The sequence below is a fragment of the Ursus arctos genome, unplaced genomic scaffold, assembly GCF_023065955.2.
Source record: "Ursus arctos isolate Adak ecotype North America unplaced genomic scaffold, UrsArc2.0 scaffold_13, whole genome shotgun sequence".
NCBI classification, from domain to species: Eukaryota; Metazoa; Chordata; class Mammalia; order Carnivora; family Ursidae; genus Ursus; species Ursus arctos.
Window position 1 is genome coordinate 63,231,731 of NW_026622797.1, and position 21,801 is coordinate 63,253,531.

General features: G+C 36.2%; 1 pseudogene; it reads left to right on the forward strand.

The window, feature by feature from the left end:
- The first annotated feature begins 590 nt into the window (after positions 1–590).
- LOC113264703 (40S ribosomal protein S24-like) lies at positions 591–14,064 on the forward strand (annotated as a pseudogene).
- Positions 14,065–21,801: the final 7,737 nt, after the last annotated feature.

A 21,801-nucleotide genomic window follows, 5' to 3' on the forward strand; every position in this document is an offset into this window, starting at 1 on the left:
GATTGGAAATCTTCAGTCCTTCATGAATGTGAGTAGAAACTAATGGTGGTAATGCAAAAAGCAGTGTAAGACAACTCCCTTTCCTCATGTAAACTAGAGAAAAATAGCGCTTTAAAGAATAAGGGGAACCAGCACTTAGTTATAGAGATATATCATGATACAAATACAGAATGTACATGACGTATTCATCCAACAATAGCCATGTAAAGTACATAGTTCTAGGGGTTTGGGAGGGTTTCGTGAATGAAACAGACAAAAATCTAGCAACACAAAGAGAACAAAACAAAGGGAAAGGGCTCAATCTATTGATCACTGTGTGATCTCTGTTTGAAATAGATGCAGAACCATGTCATTGAAAGTCAACAGCTTCTTGGCCCCTCTGAAGTGAAATAAGGGATGTCAAAGAGAATGAAGATACTACTTCCACAGAAGAGCCTTCCCTGGGAAACTTGAACTAGAAGAAAGGTATTCTCATGGAGAATGTAACTATAAATCCCTGTTTGCATACATAGTCCTGACTTACTCTGCTTTCAAGTGTCGTCATCACCCGCACACTTCCACTCTCAGTAGAGTGTCGGCTTGAATGGGAAATGATACAGTTGTTTGAAATTCAACCCTATACCTGTGATGAGGCTAAAAAATGCCTCATTGCTATGGGCAACCTTTGGGGTCCAAGCCAGCAGATTTGGTCAGTGCTTCAGACAAAGATGGAACTTTCTTTGGCCCCAGAGACAGTCTGGCTGTCTGGTTACTGATGGAGTCTGCTTCTCCTTCACGTACATCTGTCAGAAGTCCAAGACTGATTCCTGGATTTGCCCCCATGGAGTAGAAAAGTTGTCTTGCCCTGGCCACATTTGAGCCTTACTAGGAATAAATCCAGGTTCAGAATGCTACTTGACAGCAGTGACTAGGTGACTGGAAAAAGTTTATCTCAAATATAGACTTGTTTCTGACAGTCAGGCTCTGGAAAACCAGAACATTGACATTTGAGAACAATAGGGTCAGCGTTAAGGTGGCAACAGCAGGGTTATTTATTCTTTCGCTTATTTGCTTTTTCTTTTTTTTTTAAACACTTTTTTATTTATTTTTTATTTTTTTTTAAGATTTTATTTATTTATTCGACAGAGATAGAGGCAGCCAGCGAGAGAGGGAACACAAGCAGGGGGAGTGGGAGAGGAAGAAGCAGGCTCATAGCGGAGGAGCCTGATCTGGGGCTCGATCCCATAACGCCGGGATCACGCCCTGAGCCGAAGGCAGACGCTTAACCGCTGTGCCACCCAGGCGCCCCCGCTTATTTGCTTTTTCATGCAATAAATATTTATTTATTAAATATTACTACACACTGGGCTATGCTGGTCTTCAAATATAACAGTCAGCACAGAAAGTTTTTGATCTTACCATGATCCTGATGTGTCACTGGGAAATTAAAGGATTTTATTGGAGGGAAGAGTAGAGAAGTGCAATTCTAGGAATTATGTACTTTGGGACTTTAAACAGGGAATTCTGGCCTCATTCCTAATGACTTTTAAGTGTAGGCTATAATAATTCTATACATACAGATAGAGAGGGGTTCTACAATTTCGATATATACACATAGAATCAAGACTAAGAAAAGAAAGATTGATAGAAACTGCACAAGTGTTTCTAGTGAAACTACACAGAAGATATATTTTATTATCATCTTGTTTGTGTACCGCGGTCCTGAGGACTCAAAATTATAAAGGATGGGGTCACCAAACTTGTACTCCTGTTTTTTATTATGTAAATACTACTTCAATTTTTCCATTGATGAAACAGAATCAACCTTCCTGTTAGAGAGCGTTTTATTAGCAGATGCTTTGAACATGCACTTGGTGAATGGTTGTTACATGCAGACAATAAGCAAAACCTGGCATTCACAGAAGCATGTGGCATTCTGAAAACTCTTTTCTGAGCACATCTTCCTAATAGTGTCCATTATCTACAGCAAGTCTGACTTCACAGGCATCAGCATATTCACTTTACAGCCCCCTTTGTAAACACACAAACTCCAGTCTGCAAACTTTCAACCTACATTTTTATTTGTGCATCAAACACATCAAAGAACAAAAGGTCTGTGGGAAAATTACGCACCACCACATAACTCCTTTTGTCAGAGCACAGAGCCCGAAGAAGTACCCTTAGAGTCTTTTATCCAAAGCTTTGCTCCTACAATGAGTTATACCTCCCACTTCCTCTTCATCTTTGATTGTCACCTACTTTGAGGTTCATCTCCTTATTTGCTCTTCTCTAAATTCTGACATAAAGAAAAAGGCAAAAAGAAACCTATTAGAAAGTGTAGAAAGACTATGATGGGCCAATATAAATAATTACTAAGAGAGGAAATAATGAAAAATATCACACTATTACTGATTTACATAGTTAATATGTCAACACGAATAAATCTCCTGACATGTAGTCAACCTGCCCCTACTTGAGGTGAGGACCAAATTTGGCTAGGAAATAAAGTAATATAAAAAGCATAAGCTTAAAGCAATCAGAACTGATGGAAAGGGCTAATGAGAAAATTGATCTGTTTGCAAGGTAGCGAAAGTGGAAATAATTTCTTGCACATTACGCAAATCAAGCCTTCATAATTAGATTTGACACAAATACAGGTATAACATCATTGCACGGGACATTAGGTTGTACTACAAAGTAATTTAAGTTGGAAATGTAAGTTCTGTTAAGAAGTAAGTTCACCAACCTAATAAGACCAGAAACATTTTCATGATAAAAAAAAAATCAATAGCGCTTTTTCTGATTTAAACATTCAGGGTAGCCTGGGAGAAAAAAATGGAGAAAAAAATACTGAAATCTAATTGAATAAAATTCAATTGAGTAAAATGTGAATAGTAAACAAGCAGAATACAGATTAAAAATTAAGTAGTATATTTTTTTACCCCAAATTAGTTGTGTTATTGTACATTCACTGAGTACTAACTTACTATAGACAGTGAAACAAGGAAAGACTAGTGACTTCCAGACAATATTAAAATTTAAATTACTTGTATATTTATTATCCTGAAGTTTATTTACCATTTAAAAAATACATGAACAAGTGAAAGGCATACTATGTTTAGGAAAATAATGAGGACTTCAAGAAGAGTATGTACCGAGATATTAAACCTGGGCCAAAGAGAAAATATAAATTTATTTTCTCTTTATTTGCAAGGAATAGAAATAATGTGATTTTGTCTAATTTACATAAATTGGCAATTTAGAATACTTAAAAGGGAAGTTTGTTTAGTGGCCTCTTAGATGCTTTCACTGTGTGCGCTAGCCGGTTATCAATATATTGCTTCTCAGATGCAAATTCATCTTTCACTGTCTGATTTAAGATAATGAACAGGGCTCTTCCAGCAAGATCACCTTTACAGTGAACATGTTAAACTTTGTCAGTAGAGGGAGCTGGAGGGGCATTGCAGGAAGAAGAAGGGGCGGCAGAAGTGGTGGTAATCTTCCTGGTTCTAAAGTGCTACTTCTGCTTTTCCTTGCTACTACTGTATAGAATGTCAGTCATGCATTGTGGTGTGAGGAGGAGAGACATTCTCTCCAACTGCAAGCCTGGAGCAGGCAACCCCTCAAAGACCTTGCAGCCATGGCCCCCTGATTGCAGGCACTGCATGATCCAGAACTCAAGCCTGCATGGCCTGGACTCCATCTGCATTCCCACTCACCACCTTTTGCTTAATGGAGCCTCAGAGCTTGAGTCTTGCAGAATGCAGTCTTGCAGAAAGCTCCAAGCCTTCTATAGGACCCACTAACTCCCTTTATGTATTCTCCCACTAACCCTGTCTTGCCTGATCTCTGTGGTACTGTTTCTTGCTTGTCGGTGACTGGACTAGATCTAGCTCTGGCAACCCAGCAAAATTTTCTGCCACCCATTGGGCTGCAACTGTATCTTCTTCAGTGAGTTCTCAGAACCCCAGCCTTGGGGCAGGGCCACTCTTCCAAATTTGTCTTTTCTGAGATGCTGTCTGTGTCCTAGGGTATTCTTCAGAATTCTCTTTATATTTTTATAGTAACCTAGTGTATCAGGGTTCCCAAGACCATCCCTAGTTTCCACTATTCACTAGAAGGATTCACAGGAATTAGCATATAGTTGTATTCATGGTTATGATTTATTACAGGAAAAAATACACAGAAAATCTAGCCAAGGGAAAAGTTACATGGAACTACGTACTCATAAGTTTACAAGAGTCTTTACCAAGTTGAGTCACACCGACTTACTTAATTCCTTCAGCATCAAATAGTGACAACACATATGAAGTATTGTCTACCAGGGAGCTCATTAGAAACTTAGTGGCCAGGGATTTCATTTGAGACTGGTCACATAGTCAGCCACTATCTGCCTAGTATGTGCCAAAATTCCAGGTTCCCAGAAGGAAAGCAGGTGTTCGACATAAAACATGTTGCTTGCATCAACGGTTTAGGCACAGTGAGCCATTGTTATCAGGGAATGGTGAAAACCCTTCCAAAATACAAGTTCCCAGATGCCAAAGGCCAACCTTACAAGCAGGCCTTCCTAAGGGTAAGCCTCAGGCCTGTTATGTTCACTCTTTTTCTGCATACCTAGCATAGTTTCATATTCTTTATATTAAACTTACTTTGTTGAAATTACTGTGTGATTTCTGTCTTTTGATTGGACTTAGACTGATGTGTAAGCTACTTCTTAGGACATAGTAGACTTTTTCTTTTCTTTATTTTTTTTTTAAAGATTTTATTTATTTATTCGACAGAGATAGAGACAGCCAGCGAGAGAGGGAACACAAGCAGGGGGAGTGGGAGAGGAAGAAGCAGGCTCATAGCAGAGGAGCCTGATGTGGGGCTCAATCCCATAACGCCGGGATCACGCCCTGAGCCGAAGGCAGACGCTTAACCGCTGTGCCACCCAGGCGCCCACATAGTAGACTTTTTCAATGTTACCCTAATTTCTAATCTCTTCAGAACATATTTTAAAAATTATTGCTGCAGAATACTAAGTTATCAGAAGTTAGCCTCATGACATCAAGCAACAATTCAAATTAGACAATTTAGAGAAAGAAATCTGGACAGCTGGTAGCTAGGTTTCTGTCTGTACCCAAAAGTCATTTTAGACTAGAGCAAGTAAAAAAGGAACAAGTGTGAAATCTGTAAAACATGTTCCTGTTTTTATGTGAAAAAGTTTTCTTTCAACTATTTTGCTCTATTTTGAATATTCAAATTATTTTAAAATATTCATTAAGGAAAAGGATTGGCTACTTTAAAATTCTATGAGCTTAAGAATGGGAAATGGGAAAATGCTAAAACTAGAGATAGCAGACGCAAAATATATTTTACACATGTCCTAAGAAGCAGGTGGAGAATTGAAAACGCAAAGCGATCATGCAGGAAACTCATTCTGGGTGCTTTCCGATAAGGCAAAACTGCCATCAAACCAGGGCAGGACCCAGACTGCTGCGCTAACCTTTGAGTTTTACTTATTTGGTTCCGGCAAAAGCTAAAAAGCAAAACTGAGTTGAAAGGGGCATTTTTGTCTGTGGATTTCAGATTCCTTGAATTCTTGGAAAGCAAAACAGAAGAATCCCTGACTAAAGGCTTTCTGGTAAGTACCTATGAAAAGCTATGATTCCTATACATAACAGGATGAAGAGAGACTAGTATAAGCCTCTCTGGCGTTGCAGAGTAGATAAAAGGTAGAGGCCATCTGTCATCAAAATTCCCCTGAGAAAGTAGGTTCTGTTTAGATTTTGCTGGCAGAGAATCAAATAATTTCAGAGGATAAATATACTATACTTAAAAGCCAGCCAATCTAACCCTATAGTTTTACGGATAGGAAACTGAACACAGGAGAGTAAGTTATATGCCAAAGAAGCACAGCTAGTTAAGGGCACTTGCTAGTTAGTAGCAAGCTGGTAGGAACGGAGTTGGAAGCTATAATACACATAAATTTAATACACATTATAATACACATAAGTTTGTCATAGACCGCTTGATCACATCAGAGAAAACAGATGACTTAGAGGTGTGTTAAGTCCTAGCACGGAAGAGCCGAATAAGATTGCAATGGGGTAGTCTTCGAAAGACCTTATGTTAAAATCATTTGATACATAAAGCATCAGAGAAGGGAATCATTTTGGACTTTAGACTTTATAATCTTGCTTTACCTGCTTTATATTCCATAAAAGTCTTTAGAGATTATTTTAATTGCTAATCTTCCTGATGGTTTACAGAGTAGACCATCTTTAGGTAAAAAGCGCAATGGGTTTGAGAGGGTTTTTCCTTGACTATTTAAATTTGTCACAGGAGGGACACCTAGCTGGCTCAGTCAGTAGAACATGTGACTCTTGATCTCGGGGTTGTGAGTTCAAGCACCACATTGAACGTAGAGCCCACTTAAATAAGCAGACAAAAGAAGTGTCATGTGAATTCTAATATATTTAATAAATAATTCTAATATATATTAAATGCTTAACACCAGTACTCTGATTAACATTCAGCAAGAACTAGTACTTGTATCTTACCCCACAGTATTTTACATGATCTGACAGTCGATATCATTGCTGTCTTTGCTTATTTTATCTAGTAATTTAATTATGGTTTAAAGGGTTAGCTTGGCTGCTAAATTATTAGACATGGCATACGTGATCTCGAGGTACCATCATTTTCTCTTCTTGTTTGTCTGTACCCTCATTTAGCATTTAGTGACACATTTCTTCCAATGAAGATTCTTTTCTCCCACATCCCTGCTTACCTTGGACATCTTTATGAATGAGTAATTGAGATACTATCCCTATTGTTGGCCAGTGCTGAGTATAAGGAAGTATATCCTTATAATTAGGCATATATACTTCCTTGCAACTTTGTTGCATTTATCTAACTTTTGTCCATATGATGTGGGAGAAACAAACAAGCAAGCAAAGAGTTACAACCAAGGCAATCATTCGAGTGAATAAAAGAGGTATTGTGACCATGGTAGGGCTTCTCTTCTCTGGACTCAACTTTCTTATTTAATTAAGCCTTCTTTCAATGGTATCATTTGCATGCACTACTCCTTCCGTACTTAGAATACCCTTAGAGTACACTCATATATTTCCGATGCTCCCCCTAAAATAAGAACTCAACAACTGGGCCCAGTGCATTTTGTTAATGCAGAATATAATAGCATATTTCTTGTTTTCCCTAGTGTAGTATTATTAATGGGTTAAATTCCTTTAAAGTTTAACACAGTGTTTTTATAGTTATTGAAACCCCTGATGTATTTTTTTACGCAAACAGCTATAGAAGCAGAGCCATTTTTTTACTGCACTTATGCAGTTAATTTTATGAACATGAACACATGTCCTAACTTTTATTTCTGTAGATAGTACTTAGATTTTAGTACTTTAAACCACAATTTCATCTTGCACTAGCTCTTATCCATTTTTTTGCACTTATAAATTTAATAAAAAAGCTATTGATGTGCTCATTCAAAAAACACTCAATGCAGGTTAAAGACCCATGACATCAGGTATCAGAATATACTTTGCACCTTGCTGATATCAAATCTATTCATGTGATATATACTCCCGGAAGTCTGGAAAAAAGCCTTATAAGCACAATCTACTACTACACTAAAAACTTACTGAATTCCTTAATTGTTGCTCGTCTAGCATATTTGCTTAACTAGCTACAAACCGTTCACTAAATTCAGTATTTATTTTTCTAGATTTTAAGCGGAGCTATCCTAGAAGGCTTCGAAAAGGCCATGGAGGAATTAAAATCCTAGATGTTGCGTCTGTAGTTGCTATGTTAAATAAAATCCTTGGAAAATGGAAACGAGGCTAGTTTAGAATTTTTTAAAGGCATTTCGTATTTTTATTTGTTCTCGATCCTTTCAAAGGCACATGTTAAAGAAATTAAATGACTTGAGAATATATCTCATTGGAAATCCTCATAAATACATGCTAGGGAAGTCACTGAGAGAGACTGGGAAAAGATGATACTTATTTGATTTTCACAATTGAAATCCACTACTGAAAATAAAAGTAATAGTTCTAAATTTGAGAATCATTCCATTAAAGTTGAAATTTGTACATTACTCTAGGAAATACTGAAACCAGGAGATATTACTTTGTTGCCAAAACCTCTGCAGATCTATGGAAATAACTCATCCAGTGACACATTTAATTTTGTATAATAGCAAAACACAGTGGAAACATAGTTGTTTAAGGGTGGCAGGTCACAGAAGGGCAAACTCTCAAATCCCCATGTTACCTGCCTGTGAGTAGTATCTCAGTGTGGAAATGGAAGGTGGTGGTCTGTTTGGAAAGTTGCTGTATAAGAAATCCAGAGACTAAGTGGTAGTAAAGGGGCACTTAAAATCGCTAACACATTAAGCACTCATTATCAATCATCATTTAGTTATTATTAATGAATCATTACCAGACTGGTAAAGATAGATTCTTCTAACCATATCTAAATGAGAGAATAAAGGAACAAATAAATTCTGAGATCTGCTATTAATATCAGAAATGACAAATGCATTTTATTTGTGTTTAAAATATATTCAATATAGTTTGTTTTGTTGTATACAGTATGGGTATAATAAGAAACGGGATTATGCCTATTAAGATTTTATGACCGCTGAGAGTCTCTTTTACTTTTTCTTTCTTTCTTTTTTTTTATTTGGGTATAGTTGACACATAATGTTAACATTAGTTTTAGGTATACAGCGTAGTGATTCAACAACTGTATACGTTATGCTATGCTCACTCCAAGTATAGCTACCATCTGTCACCATGCAATGAAATTACAGTACCATTGACTATATTGCCTATGCTGTACCTTTTATTCCTGTGACTTATTTTTCCATACTGGAAACCGGTATCTTCTACTCTCCTTTACCCATTTTGCTCTTTCTACCACCCCTTCTCTTCTGGCAACCATCAGTTTGCTCTCTGTATTTATAGGTCTGATTCTGCTTTTTGTTTATTCATTTGTTTTGTTTTTAAAATTCCGCATAGAAATGAAATCATATGGTACTTTTTTTCCTCTGTCTGACTTATTTCACTTAGCATAATGGATGCATTTATGTTGTAACAAATGGCAAGATCTCGTCCTTTCTTTATAGCTGAGTAATATTTCACACCTTCTTTATCCATTCATCTATTGATGGATATTTGGGCTGCTTCCATATCTTGGCTATTATAAATTATGCTGCAGTAAGCAAAAGGGTGCATATGTCTTCTCAAATTAGTGTTTTCATTTGGTGGGGGAGTAAATAACCTGGAGGGGAATTATTGGATCATGTGGCATATCTATTTTTAGTTTCTTGGGGAGACAGGGGGTGCACCAATTTACATTCCCACTAAGAGTACACATGGGTTCCTTTTTCCTCCACATTCTTGCCAGCAGCTGTTATTTCTTCTCTTTTTTATTCTAGCCACTCTAACAGGTGTAAGGTGATATCTTTGAGGTTTTTATGTGCACTTCCATGAAGATTAATGATGTTGGACATATTTTGATGTTTCTGTTTGCCATCTCTATTTCTTCTTTGAAAAAATGTCTATCCATGTCTTCTGCCCATCTTTCAGTTGGATTATTTGGGGCTTTTGGTGTTGAATTATATATATTTTATATACTAACCTCTTACTGGTAAGGGGTATATCATTTGCAAATATCTTCTTCCATTACTAGATTGTCTTTTCACTTGATTAATGGTTTCTTTCACTGTGCAAAAGCTTTTTATTTTGGTATAGTCCCAATAGTTTAATTTTGCTTTTGTTTCCCTTGCCAAGGGAGACATATCTAGAAAAATGTTGCTAAGGCTGATGTCAAAGAGATTGCTACATATGTTTTCTTCTAGGAATTTTATGGTTTCAGGTCTTACACTTGGGTCTTTAGTTCAGTTTGAGTTTTTGTATATGGTGTATGCATGTAGCTGACCTTTCCCCAGCACCATTTATTGAAGAGACTGTCTTGTCCCCATTGTATATTCTTACCCCCTTTGTTATACATTAACTGACCATATATTGTGGGTTTATTTCTAGGCTATCTATTCTGTTCCATTGATTTGTGTGTCTATTTTTGTGCCAGTATCATTTCCCTGAGGGTCTGTTTTCTGAACAATGATTGGATACTGCAAGAACCTGTAATGAGAGTACTAGGCCCTGACCATCTGGGGCCTGTCTGACTGACCTCACTTTGCGTTGAATAATTAAATAAATATTTTTTTTTTATAAAAATATTTTTTATTATATTATGTTAGTCACCATACAGTACACCCCTGGTTTTTGACGTAAAGCTCGATGATTCATATTTTCATCCACAGTGCTGCTTATTTGTCTTCAAGTAACCCAATTTGTTGTGCTGCAAAGCATCAAATTAATCTATCAATATACCTGTAGACATAATCATAAGTGCTTGGAGAACCCTACCAAATGGTGGTAACTTAGACTAACATTAATTGGGTAATGATATAAGTTTGATTACTAAAATGTATCAGGGACTATGCTAAATCCATGCATGCTTTGTCTTGTTTCATCCTCAGAACATCCTTATAAACTAAATATTATTATTACCCATTTTTCAGAAAATACATTAATTAAGATGGTTGAGTAACTTGATTAGAGTTTTAGGTAGTGCTTTACTAACTTGAAAACTTTCACTCTAGGCTTCACACTTTCAACACGCCTGTTAGTCTTCTATCCTATAATGTGACTTAGAAAGAATTAGAGAATTAGTATGGAGCAAGTCTTTTAATACAAGTCAAGAAACATCTCATGCACTTTCGTAATAATGTATCCCAGTTTTGTTTCTTGGATTCCGCAGCTATTGTGCACTTGAAACCAAGCTAGTATGACTGAAGAACTGAATTCAAAATTTTGTTTAATTGTAATTAAATTAAATTTAAGAAAATACATTTGGCTATTGGTTCCACATTGGACAGTGCACCTAAAATTAGAATTTCAGATCTTGTTTATCTAGTAGAAAAATCATTTCTTAAAATAAGATATTATGCAAAATGTTAATATATAAATAAAAAAAGTGAAGCTGCCTTTGTCAAATGACAAGGGATGGGGATGCCTGGATTTTATAGTAAGAGTGGAGGACAGCAGTTGACCTCTCTTCTTTTTGTTTACATTCCATTCCAGTCCTGTAAGGGACTACTAGTAGGTTACAGTAGAGCATCGTTTGAAAGTAATTGATAAAAATATTGTAGTGCCTCTTTAATATTTAATAATTTCTTAAAGATCTATAAATTGATTTTATGATTAAATCATGTAAAAACTCTCATCAGGAGCTTACCAATGTGTTATTAATGATGATACTAACATTAATAAAACACAAATCTTGGAGCACCTGGGTGGTTCAGTTGGTTAGGCAGCTGACTCTTGATTTCCTCTCAGGTCATGATTTCAGAGTCATGGGATCAAGCCCCAGGTTGGGCTCCTACACTACGCATGGAGCCTGGTTAGGATTCTCTCTCCTTCTCCCTTTTGCTATTCCCCACCCCAACCCGGTGGACACATGCATGCTCTCTCCACCCCCCACCACCAAAAAAAAAGACTGTGCCTCTAATCAAAATAAATTATTAAAAAAAAAAATGGGGCGCCTGGGTAGCGCAGTCATTAAGCGTCTGCCTTCGGCTCAGGGAGTGGCGTTCTGGGCTCGAGCCCCACATCAGGCTCCTCCGCTGGGAGCCTGCTTCTTCCTCTCCCACTCCCCCTACTTGTGTTCCCTCTCTCACTGGCTGTCTCTCTGTCAAACAAATAAAATAAAATCTTTAAAAAATAAAATTAAAAAAACCCAAAAATAAAACACAAACCTTGTCCTCAGGTAACTTAAAATTTAAGTGAAAGATTTTTAAAAATATCCCACATTGTTAATATAGAAATTCAATGTTTTAAGTGCTATAGATGATAAAAGTATGGAGTACAGGGGAGTGCACAAAGGAAGAAGAGGAAAGGCTTCACAGAAGACATAACATGTAGACTGACTTTTGAAGAAATAGCATGAATCAGAAGGACAGGGGGTATAAGTGGGGAGTGGAATTCTAAAAACAGAAATTCTCTCAGTATTCTAAGGAGTGACTATTTGAAGACATAAATTTATTTACACTTTCCAAGGGCTGGGTAAAATAATTTCTTATCTACTTGTTGCCTTTTAATTCTTTATCTTAATCATTTTTTTCTTTTTCCAACTGAAAACTAAATGTCTTTGGGGGAAAAAAGAGAAACTAGGTAATATTTGAATATTTTTCCTTTTCCGTTATTTAGATTCTTCAAGATACATTTTTTTAAACTTGAAAAGAAAATCACTTTTTCTCTCTGCTTTTCAACAAATACGGCAAAACAGAAAACAGAGATGTGTTCCGTTGGGAATATCACGAAAATTTTATGTAGAATCATACACCCCTGGATATCATAAGCTAAAAAGAGACATAGAAACGAGAGTAATTTATCTGTGTGGGAATTGCAGTTTTTAAGAACTTAATTTTTCTAATTCATTCTGTGAGGTTATAATGGACAAATACTTGTTTTTTGTCAAATAATGGTTTCACATGTTGTTTGAAACCATGTGAAAAATCAAATGAGCCCTGACTATTGCCGAGTGTTGATATTTTAGAAATTTATGTTACCAATTACAAGTGGCAGATAATCTCAAGTATAGATGTCTAGAGAAAAAAAAAGGTAATTCTAATAAGTAACACCTAATTCCTAAATAACTGATTCTTTTCTTAAATATTTGAATTTGAACAAAGAATAATGAATCATAAGAAAGGTTAAAAAAAGAAAGCTGAATTAATAACATTAACAATGGGGCACAGGATATTCTTTAAATGTAAGAAAATCTCAAGAATCAAGAATAGCTATTTGAAAAAATGTAAGGACTCAGGCTAGCCCAATTAAAGATCTTTTGATAACAGTCCTCAGTATTATATTCTCTAAAACATTACAAGCAAATACCATAGGTAAGAATATTTATATATAAAGAGGAAAGATGAGAATTGCGTACTCAAAAGAAAGAGAGTATATAAACAATTATTAAGTAGTAAAATGATTTAATTTAAAAGTCAACATCTGAAATTCTTATATAATAACCATACTTATGTTCTTTTCTCTAATATTGTTGTATTAATGTTGACTTATTGTCTATATATTTCCCTGCAAGTTGACATAAATGCATGGGTTACAGACTGTAGGGAACTCGAAAGTATTACTTCTTGATGTTCACTGGTGTCTAGCTGATTTATTTTCTAACAGTCTGCTATGTCTATCCTGATGGCATGTGCTATAATGATCAATGTGAATGAGTTGTATTTCCTGACCTAGCCAATATAAAAAGCATGAAAGTGAAACATTACAGAGGCGTAAAGTCATTTTTACTTCTGTTTGGAAAAAAACATACTTTACTGCCTTTGACCTTTTAGTGTTTTCTTGTGGTTAGCCATCACATCATCCAATTCTATAAAAAATAATCACTTCTAAAGTGGCATAAAATAAACTAAGATACTGGGTATAGGATGAAAGCACTCAGTAACACCCAACGTACAACAGAAAGGGCAAATGTGCAAATCATCAACTACAGTGTGGTTTTGGTTAAAGCTTTCATTATGTCAAGATTTTAAATATATGATTGGTTGGCAAATAGTAGTTCTTTTTTTCTCTGTGGCTGCTTGAAGCTTCACCACCATCACGAACAACAACGTAATTATCTGGACCAGGAAGTTCATGACCAACCAATTACTTCAGCTGAAACAAATGGTCATTGATGTTCTTCACCGGAAAGGCAACAGGACCTAAGACAGAAATTTGGGGAAAACTAGCCAAAATGTACAAGACCATACCAGATGTCATCTTTGTATTTGGATTCCGAACCCATTTTGGTGGTGACAAGGCAACTGGCTGGCATGATTTAGAATTTCTTGGATTATGGAAAAAAAAAAATGAACCCAAACATAGACTTGCAAGATGTGACCTGTATGAGAAGAAACAGACCTCAAGAAAACAGCAAAAGGAATGCAAGAACAGAATGAAGAAAGTCAGGGGGACTGCAAAAGCCAATATTGGTGCTGGCTAAAAGGGATAAAGATTCCGCAGTGACTTTATCTGTGGTGATTGTGCAGTGACTTTATCTGTGGTGATGTGAGTAGTCCCAGGTCCAAGGTCAGTGAGTGAGTGCGTCTGAGAGCCAGAATCTCAGACATGTCTCCTAATCTTTCTTGAGGGCACTTTCCATTATATCATGCTGTTTCTGTATCTTTACCATGATTTTTTGCCTATTTAATTTAAAATGTTTTTGTGTGTTTTTCCTGAGGTGTGAAAATACAAAGCTTTTACCATTTGGCTAGCATTAATAATGACCCCAAATATTTATGGTTCAGTGGTTCTCAACCTTAGTTGTGCTAAAAAAAAAAAAAATCAATCGCTGTGTATAATTATTCTAATATACATGGTTAAGCAGCACCCTTGGAGTTTCTGAATTAGTTGGTTTAGGTAGAGGCCCTGGAACCTGTATTTTAATGAAGTGTGCCAAGTATTATCGAAAACACACTAGCAACAATAATCATACCTAGCACGTAGTCATTTAATAAAGCTTTCAAATAAAGTGTCAACCATTGTCACTGCAACTCTTCATGAGGGAAGAAAAAAAAATCATTTTAGGTAGATGGAATCTTAATACTACATTTATTCACATATTAAAGAAAAAAAAAACTCCTGAGCAGTTAAATGTCTTTTTTTCTAGTCACACAAGTTGTGAGAGACCTAATAGGCTACTCCCAATTCAGCATTCTTTCTCAAGAAACATTACCTTTCAGTCATAGTAATTTTGCTTTCCTCTAATTATATTTAGTGTAAGGACTGTACTATTCATAATTATTAGTTGAAAGCAACAGAAACAATTTTTGTTTTATAAGGCAAAAAGAGTTGTTCAAAAATACACTGAGAAGCTCATAGAACTGCTAGAAATGTGGCTCAATGCTCATGTTATAGGACCAGTGGCCCAAAACACTCCCTAAACTGGCCTGAGGCAAAATGGCTTGGACCAGGTACCAAGACCTCATCCTGACTGCAACAAAAACTCCACCAGCACTGATAACAGTTCTAGGACCAGAAGTCAGAACTGTAACCACTACCATTCCTGGAAATCCAATGTCAATTAAATGAACTCTACACAGGGTGTACTTACCACCCAAGTGGACTGCTGCCAAATGAAGCTTCGCTTGGGCAACTGCAATTATTGGAATCCTGATTCATGATCCTGAGTTGCACTGCAAAAGAGGGCAAGAATGTGCATTTCCTGGCTTCTACACTAGGGAGGTACAAGCAAAACAAGCAAAACATGGGAAGGTTGCTTAAAAGATATTAGGAAACCAGAAAAATATGGACAGTTCCGGAAGGAATCAGGGAAGGATTACTTTCATGCAGGCAGACATTTGAAATCCTAAATCTTAGAATATTAGTAAGATGAAAAATACATAATTAGGAGGCTCTCTTAAAATGATTTTTAACTATACACTTCAATAAAAGACCAAGGGGATTTGTTTTCCAATTCTGCATCTTGGTTGGAAGGATTTTGCTAATTTATGGTATTATTGAAAAACTAATCAAATAGTGGGAGAAAGACATAGATTTCAATACTACTCTCATTCATTGCTAGTCGTCCTGGGTAACTTTCTGTTACTGTTCAAAAAGGCATGTGTCTATCAGGGAAATAGAAATAATATTTACTTCACAAGGTTATATTAAGATTAAATGAAAAAGTGCAAGTAAAACACTTGAGCACCAAACTCCAATTTCTCTATCCCTTTTAGAAAAGTTTTGCAACACATTGGAAACACTTCAAAACCAATTTCATTCATAAACAAAAATATGCAAATTATCGTGTTCATGACCTTCCAAAGTAGATCTGAGTACTACATATACCCTTTATGACCCACAGTACCAAAGAAAAGGCCTTTTTCATACCTCTTAAGTTTTCATTGCTCTTTCTTTTTTGATTATCTATTAATCTGTTTTGCTAGATGGTGTATACCTTGAAGGCAAGAAGAAACTGTGAGATGAGGACAGATGATTGCCTACCAAAACACCCATTTTTCCTTTCCTACTTATTAATAAAATCCTGATGTTATTCATTGAGATAATGAGCCCCACTGGAAGCCTACAGAATGCAGAGCCTTCTGAAGCTATGCTATGCCATGTGACTAAGTTCTGAGAAACATTTTATGGAACTGCTGGAAAAACATGTTAAAAGGACAGGTTACTTTTAAATTTTCTTTCTCCTTCTGTCTTCCTGCCCCTTGGGCCAAGTATATAAAATCTGGAGCTCCAGCAGCCATCTTGATCCATGATGTAACCTTGAGAATGACAATCACATGAGGCAGGGACGAGAAGCAGAAGGAATGAAGGAACGTGATAATTTTGTGAAGCTATAGTACCAGCACTGAAGGGCCTTCTCCTGGCCTTCTTATAGATGAGAGAATAAACATTCGTATCCTCTTAAACTCTATGAATCAGATCTCCAGACTCAATGCAGAACTGATCCATACTGTCTCTCATTTAAATTTGTATTCCCAATACTTATCACGATGCCTGACACATAGTAAGTATTTAATAGAGGTTGGCTTAATTAATTCAACCGTGGCTTTAAGCCAAATAGAAATGTCTTTTGCTTTGTCTATTACCTCATTTGAATAGTTACAATAATAGAAAATTTTCTGTCTAAGGAGTGAGAAAACAGAATGGTCTTCTGAAGGTGAGAACACTATGGATATTTATTTACTTTTTCTAATTATAATTGTATTAAAATGAAGTCAGTGAATTAAAACTGAGTTGTCTATATCTATTTATTTTTCTATAGTTCTTTTTGGGAGCATGTGAGGTATTCTTTTTAGAGAACTTTTTGCTAGTGTGCAATAGACTAGAAAGAAATCTCAGAAGAAGAGTTTGCTCAGTCAAGTATATTCACTATTTGAGGTGGGGAATTTAGTTCCAGCATGATAAGTATTGCTTCAGAAAAAATCTAAAAGAAATAATGAGCAGTGGATATATAAAGCTAATATGAGTACATAAAATGTATGTACTTTCCTTATTCTCTCTCTAAAAAAAAGTCAGGATTTGTCTTTTAAAGAATCCGCTTAGATTATTGAGAAAGGTATGGAAGGGGCTGGGGGATAAGGTATAGCTGGAGAATTGATTTTAGGTACGACAGAAAGACCTCTCATATAAAAGAGGGAATGCAGAGTTCGCCTGTCAGTGGAGGTCAACATGTGAGTATATAGCAGGAGGAAGGTGAGGGACTTCAAATGTGATGCCTGTTTTCTATGGAGGTAGATGTCCTGCAGATCAAGCTTGTGGCTTTGTGTTGTTCAAATCTTACATAGCTTTCCTGAAATGTTTGTCCACTTCACCTGTCTTACTGCTAGAAGTTTGCTAAAATCTCAACCTATGATGATAGATTTATACATTTTCTTCATAACCTGTCAATATTTGCTTCATATATTCTGAAACTGTTTTGAAGTGCTAGAGTTCTGCCTTCTTTTTAGCACTATAAAGTAGACATTTTATCATATATTTTAAAAGGTCAATCTATGACCCTGTCACAGACCTGCTGGTTTTGCCTAATCTCCCCAGACCTCTGACTGTCTGAACCTTCCTGGGGTGAGGAGCTGGCAACAGCACAGCTTTCTTTCTTTCTTTTTTTTTTTTTTTAAAGATTTTAATTATTTATTCAACAGAGATAGAGACAGGCAGCGAGAGAGGGAACACAAGCAGGGGGAGTGGGAGAGGAAGAAGCAGGCTCATAGCGGAGGAGCCTGATGTGGGGCTCGATCCCATAATGCCAGGGTCGCGCGCTGAGCTGAAGGCAGACGCTTAACCGCTGTGCCACCCAGGCGCCCCCAGCACAGCCTTCTGATCAGCATACTTCTGTTGTACCAGGGCCGACCTGACATGACTCATGGAAGCTACGACTATCACTTATTGTGCTTTCTTCTCATGTTTGACTTCTGGAATTGTTCCTAACTTTATTACTAAATAAATAAATATATATATATATATATATATATATATATACACACACACACACACATACTTTATTACTAATATATATACACACATGCACATATATACATACACACATTACACATTTGTGTGTGTGTGTATATATGTATATATATGTGTGTGTGTGCCTCTCTCTCTCTCTCTCTATATATATATTATGATATTTTCTACAAGGATAGTTTTACCTAATAGAAAATATGGATGGTATGGCTTTAAAGAGAAATTTTTTTTTACACATTCTAATTTAATAATCAGAAGTACCAATGAAGTTATTTCTAGAAAGAGAAATAAAAGAAGGAATTATCAGATCATATCCAAAATAATGACTCTCATTCCTGATATACCTTAAATTTGAAATAGTAATGTTTGGCTCAAGAAAATATTTTTCTTTCTTATGGTGTAAAATAGAGGCTTTTTGGTTGTGAAACGCTGATCTGTGAACACTTTGCATTTTTCAGATTGAGTTTTAAAGAATTAATTTGGAAATAAAATCATTTAAAATCAACGGGTGGCATGGTTAAATATACTTTTTTCTAGTACTTAGTAAATGTCCTCTGATTTCATTGTTTCTTCACATATAAATACATTGTAAGTAATCTATATTTTATGTTTTAATACACTAATTTGAGAATATTCTACAATAATTATTTAAATAAATGATAAATATAATTTAGTATAGGTAAATGAGGTCAGAGATTATGAAGAGAAAATTAATAACTTATGTGCAGACGATACTTCATAACAGAGTTTATCTGGGGAATATCTTAGATTAGAAGTTTTCATTGCTCTAGAGGTCTGTAACAGCATTAAAATACATTTCTTGATTATAAAGTAATTACATTTTTTCAGCACCATGGAAACACTTTACTAAAAATGTAGAAATGAGAGGGAATTGAAATGCTTATAACATGTACCCAAGTACTTGAAGTATCAAAAGGCAATCACTGGCTCCAAATAATCAACTGAAAAAAAAAACCTAGAAAATTTATGAATAATATAATGAGTAAATATAATTATTGGAATGATGGCTTTTATAAAATAATTGTGTGAGAATACATATTTTATAATAATAAAAAGGTAATACGTACTAAAATATTTCAAAGGCATGTTTCACTAATAAATTGAAGAGCTTTAGAGTGGGAACCAGGCATCTGCATGCTCCGAAGCAACTTGGTGATTCCCAGGTGAACCAAAGTTGGGATCCACTGGTTTACAGTATGGAGGGTATGCAGTGCTTTATAACTTGAGTTTAGGACTTAGCATCTTATATTTCTACTAATCGGCAGCTATTGGAAGGTTTTAAACAGAGGACAGATGTCTATTTTAAAATGATCCCTGTGTATGGAAGGAAGGAGCACAGAGGACATGGAGTTGAGTAGATTAGGAATACCAAATAAAAAGCAATAGCTTTTCTCTTCATAAAGATGAGAAGAAGCTTTTCTCTTTCATAAAGAAGAATTTAAATAATTTATGTAGATACTCTGCCCTCAAAGAGGTGGAGTTTAACTGACTACCCCTTAAGTATGGATTGTGCTCAGTGACTTCCTAGATTAAAGTACAGGAAGGGGAAAATGAGTAAATTTACAGTGGAGGTACATGGCAAACATCATCTAAACCAGATGATCAAAGTTAACCTTGACAGTGATAAGTCTTCTGGATAGTATGCACCCCTTTATAATATGTGGTGAGAGTGGCATTTCACTTCTGAGGCTGTCCTCCCCAAAATTCATAACCTCTGTTGAAACATGAGAAAAATGCCTTGAAACTGTCAAAGTTATCAAAAACAAGGGAAAATCTGAGAAACTCTTACAGTTAATGATTAAAAAGAGTGATAGAGATTTAGAAGAATTGATTAAGGAGTAGAATAATGAATGCTGGAGGCAGTGAAGGAGAATCTGGGTGCTGAATGGAAACCACGACTTTCAATTATTACCAATTGGAATTACTCCTTGATCTTTTGTCACAATGCTCAGCAGCTTGAGGGAGCTAAGAAAGACAATGATGGAGCCAGTAAATTCAGTTTAAAGATGATGAGGCAAGCCATTTGAAAATAAAGAACTCATTCACCCAGGAATATGCATGAGAAATGCATAAATTGACAATATAAATAATGAACAAACACTAAGGTGAAAAGCGGGAGTATGAGGAAGTCAATTAATGGATCAAGCCAGATAACAAGCCAGGATTAAAAATATCTAATGAATTTGTCATGGCAAGACAGGTTGGGAAAAGGGAAGAATCATATTATCAAAATGATAAAAAAAATCAAAATAGCATAGAAATTGATAAAACAGAAAAGAAGGCAGGTTCGACTGAAGTGATTGTGTGATATAACAAGCATGTAGTTTGGTAAATCATAAGAACATATAGATGGCGGCTTTCACTTTTAGAGTGAGGGTTTTAATTCAGTGATGTAACTAGAACAACACATACCTCCGTGAGAGTAGCCTCTGATAGGCCCCGGCAGGCTTCAAGATGGCTCTCGGCTTTAGAACCAGAATCTGCCTATGCCAACCTCTAAGTTACCAGAAACTTAACCTCAAGGGTGGATCATACTTTGCTCTCAGCTTCTCAAACCTGCCGCAAGGCCTCTGTTCCAATGTCTCACTTTGACCTTTTTGCAGTATGATGAGGAAGAATTCTTCACTTCTTTTTCTCTTCAAATCTATCAACAGGGAGAATTCTGGTAAAGTCTAAGTGTGTTCAGTAACATTTGCGTATAAATTGCATAACCAATGCTAAGCTTCCCTTGTCTCCTTGTTGCCCCTTCTCAACCTCTTGTCCTATGGCAACAGAGGTTTTTTGGTATCTGCATATGTGGGAGAGGACTTCTTTTCTCCCTTGGAACTTGTAGTTAAATGCTTCGTTCAAATTAAGGCAACACTTAATATTGTCATGTGCTCCTTCAAGTTCAGTCAGTGATTCTCAGCCCTGCTTGCACCTTAAAAAGACTCAGGGAACTTCCAAAATTTGATGGAGATGCCTACGCAGCCTCCCCCTTGATTTAGGTTTGAGCTGGGATCGGGGCAGGCATTGATTTTTTTTTTTTTTAATTTTAAGATGATCACACGAGAGTTAATAATATGCAACTAGAATTGAGAACCACGGAATCTGAGCTTCCAATGGCGAAATAGAGGCAAAAAGGCTTTTATATTGTCTTTTAATCCCCTCTGTTCCTCTACCTTTAAAGCTCTTCAATACTGCCTCCCATTCCTTATTAACTCCAATAACATTTCAGAAGCGTTGATACCTAACATTCAAGTATATACTTTCTAGTTTTGCTCCTGCACTCTGCAACTTTCTTCTGGGAACATGTAGGCTAAATCTGTGCCTATTGGCTTGAGCTCAGACCTCTGAAGACCAGAACCAGACTGGGAAGCCTAGCAAGTATCTCAAATGAATCACAATATTTTCCATTTCTCTTTCTCCATTGAGGAAAGATCTCCTTGCCTTAAGAATTTATATGGCAATATAGGATGGTGTTTGTAAACTTCCTCGTTCTACTGAAAATATGGTATATACCTAGCTTCTCATAATAGACATGCCGTTCATTTAGAATAGTGCCTCTGCTCAATTTCGATCTCAAGAGTAGTCGACATAATTTACCTATGACTTTTAAATTGTTTATCAAGAATCATTAATTCTGCTGTCAGGCCCTTCTCCTATCACTTGCATTGTAAGTCTAACAACTTTCCCGTCACAGTGAATTGTGCTGTTGGATTTCCTGGATGATGCATTAACCAAAGGGGCAGCT